The 3,759-nt window shown below is 44.5% G+C and overlaps 1 pseudogene; it reads left to right on the top strand.

Annotated features, from left to right (window-relative positions):
- Window positions 1-582: 582 nt before the first annotated feature.
- On the top strand, window positions 583-1,067 carry LOC103602576 (annotated as a pseudogene).
- The last annotated feature ends 2,692 nt before the right edge of the window (window positions 1,068-3,759 follow it).

Below are 3,759 nucleotides of genomic sequence, written 5' to 3'. Positions count from 1 at the left end.
AGCCTCTCACATCACCCACCTGGCTGTGTTTCTCTGAACTTAAACACAGCTGGACTATATTTAAGTGGCTTTTATTGTCCTTTGATTCATTTTTTCCCCCTCGGCTAAAGAAAAGATGTGAAACTTCTGATAGTTCAATGCCACCTCCTATGTGGCCACAGTAGGATGTCCAAAGGCCCTTTATGGGCCCTGTTGGTTCCAGGGAATTATTTGAATCAACAATTCTTACTTATTAAATGTTACATAAAATAAGTTTTTAAATCATATAGGTGAATATGTATTTGTGTATGCATATAAATATGTATATATATTTGTTCTCCCAAACGTAAAGAATGGAAGAGAGAATATTGGCATAGCTTTTCTTATTGAAGATTATAGATTTTTTATTGTATAATTTTTGTAATTAACATTTTTTCTTATGTTAATTCTACTTTTGCTCCAAAGAGGTATAAGGTTTATTTATTATTTGTTTCTGAGTGATCGCAGCATCATTCCATAGGAAAGGGGATGATTGGTTACCACAGGAAAAGGCCCCACAGAGCTGAGCAGTCAAGACGGTGGGGCCTGAGGCCTGGGAGATGAATGGGATTTGGGGCAAGAGGCAAGAAGCCACGGTGTGACTTTACTGAGGACCAGACCACAGAATTCAAGGAGGCCTTCCAGCTGTTTGACCAAAGAGGTGATAGCGAGATCCTGTACAGCCAGTGTGGGGTTGTGATGAGGGCCCTGGGCCAGAACCGCACCAACGCCGAGGTGCTCAAGGTCCTGGGGAACCTCGAGAGTGGTGAGATGACTGTGAAGGTGCTGGACTGTGAGCACTGCCTGCCCACGCTGCAGACTGTGGCCAAGGACAAAGATAGGGCACCTATGAGGATTATGTCGGAGGCCTTTGGGTGTTTGGCAAGGAAGGGAACAGCACTGTGATGGGCACTGAAATCCAGCATGCCCTTGTGACGCTGGGTGAGAAGATGACAGAGGAAGAAGTAGAGATGCTGGTGGCAGGACACGAGGACAGCAATGGTTGTATCAGCTACGAAGAGCTCATCTGTATGAAGCTGAATGGCTAAGGATATTCCCAGTATCCCCAGAGCTCCGTGCCTTTCCCTGTGTGAGACTTTCTGTGTCTGGCCCTGAAATCTTCTCTTGTCACGCCTTTCCCATCTTGTCTCTTTTGGATGATGTTTGCTGTCATCACTCACCAAATAAACTTGCTCTTTGTGCCCCGTGCCCCAAATAAAAGGAAAGGAAGAAAAGGAGGTGATTGGCAGGAGAAATTGCAAGTACTGTCTGGGAAGGCTGGATTGAGCTCTGTATTAGTCCGTTTTGTGTTGTTGCTTATAACAAAACACTTGGAACTGGGTAATTTATAAAGAAAATGAATTTTTTTTGCATATAATTTCTGAGGCTTGGAAGTCCAAAGTCCATCTGGTGGTGGTGACAGTGATCCAGGGGTCTCACATTGCAAGATGGTGGATGCAGAGAGAGAGCAAGACAGACAGACTCTCCTCTTCTTTTAAAGCCCTCAGAACCATGCCCCTGACCACCATTTTTAATTCGTTCACTACTGCATGGTCCTATAATCCAATCACCTCTTCAAAGCTCTACCTTTCAATTACCATAATAGGATCTCCCACCTTCTTAACAGTCACAGTGGGGGCTAAGTTCCTAAAACATCAAACTTGGGGGACACAATCCAAGCTTAAGGGAGTTTTGGGGGACATAATTCAGTCCACTATAAGCTCCAAGGGAAAGTGACCCCCATTTGGCTTGTGCCATTTTGGCAATGGTGGGTATCTCTTCACTCACACCATGAAGGATTGATGAACATGAGCATCTGGATTTTGGGGTGTGTGTGTGGCCGTGTGAGCAGCATGTGCTTTAGAGTGGGGATGAACCGGGTTCTAAGCCTGTCTCTGTGTCATGTTGGGCACATTACTGAGGCTCTCTGTGCTTCGAAATTCTTATCTGTTAAACAGGGATAGTAGCATGGACCTCACCAGATTGCTTTTAGAGCTAGTATAGGTAACAGTATAAAATGCTCAGTGCCTGGCACATGCAGAGGGCCTGAGAATGGTATTTACTGGTAGTAGCAAGTGGCCAATAGGTTCTGGTTGTTATTAGAGGTGTGTGCACTGGTTCACTCTAAGGTGGGAACTTTCAAGCCCGGACTCCCCCACCAGGAACTTGTCTTCCTTCTGTGGTGGCCTCAGGCTGAGGAATGGGTCTGCCTCATTCCCTTGCCTGCAGAGAGCTTCACTTTTGTTTCATTGCAGGTTCCAGTGTCATACTGCCCATCACTCTACCCCGCGGCTACTTTCCTTTTCAATAGTGGTAGTGATCATTGCATCTAGTTAACAACACTCTAGTCCATATTTTAATTTTACTTGAATGTGGAGCTTAGCTAAGAAAAGTAAGGATGGCCATAAAGAGCAGGTAGGTCAAGGGCCAAGCACTTGTTTCGGGGACACAATTCAAGCTTAAGGGAGTTTTGGGGGACATAATTTAGTCCACTATAAGCTCCAAGGGAAAGTGACCCCCATTTGGCTTGTGCCATTTTGGCAATGGTGGGTATCTCTTCACTCACACCATGAAGGGTTGATGAACATGAGCATCTGGATTTTGGGGGAGGGGTGTGGCCGTGTGAGCAGCATGTGCTTTAGAGTGGGGATGAACCGGGTTCTAAGCCTGTCTCTGTGTCATGTTGGGCACATTACTGAGGCTCTCTGTGCTTCGAAATTCTTATCTGTTAAACAGGGATAGTAGCATGGACCTCACCAGATTGCTTTTAGAGCTAGTATAGGTAACAGTATAAAATGCTCAGTGCCTGGCACATGTAGAGAGCCCGAGAATGGTATTTATTGGTAGTAGCAAGTGGCCAATAGGTTCTGGTTGTTATTAGAGGTGTGTGCACTGGTTCACTCTAAGGTGGGAACTTTCAAGCCCGGACTCCCCCACCAGGAACTTGTCTTCCTTCTGTGGTGGCCTCAGGCTGAGGAATGGGTCTGCCTCATTCCCTTGCCTGCAGAGAGCTTCACTTTTGTTTCATTGCAGGTTCCAGTGTCATACTGCCCATCACTCTACCCCGCGGCTACTTTCCTTTTCAATAGTGGTAGTGATCATTGCATCTAGTTAACAACACTCTAGTCCATATTTTTATTTTACTTGAATGTGGAGTTTAGCTAAGAAAAGTAAGGATGGCCATAAAGAGCAGGTAGGTCAAGGGCCAAGCACTTGTTNTTAGCTAAGAAAAGTAAGGATGGCCATAAAGAGCAGGTAGGTCAAGGGCCAAGCACTTGTTTCTGGAGGGCCCCATGCCAATAGCTGGTGAGGATGTGGTAAGGAGATCAGGGAAAAGTAACCCCGGGATCAGCAATATTATAGATAAGCCCGGACTTTCATCTAGGATGTGTGTAGAGGAGTATATCCAGAGTGTTATGCAATTTCTTTTAACTGTATATTCTTGTGGTCTGTTGTCAGGAGGATTGGTTTTTCAGCCATGATAAAAAAAAAGATCACTACTATTATATAATAATTTCCTGCCACTTATCATTGTGTATCCCTGGACAAGTGACTTAATCTCTCTGAGCCTCAGATTCTCTGCCTGTAATTTTTGGTACCTATCTCCCAGAGTTGTTCTGCAAATAAATGAGATAAATATATGCATGAAAAAATTAATGTATATGAGATAATGTGGGGCCTTAACTTAGCACACTGCCTATCTTATATCAGAATAAGAATTTGATAAGTTTTTACTGATAC

Source organism: Galeopterus variegatus, unplaced genomic scaffold (genome assembly GCF_000696425.1).
Source record: "Galeopterus variegatus unplaced genomic scaffold, G_variegatus-3.0.2 Scaffold4203, whole genome shotgun sequence".
In the NCBI taxonomy this organism is placed as follows: Eukaryota; Metazoa; Chordata; class Mammalia; order Dermoptera; family Cynocephalidae; genus Galeopterus; species Galeopterus variegatus.
The sequence above is the reverse complement of the archived record's forward strand: the minus strand, read 5'-3'. Positions and strand labels throughout refer to the sequence as shown.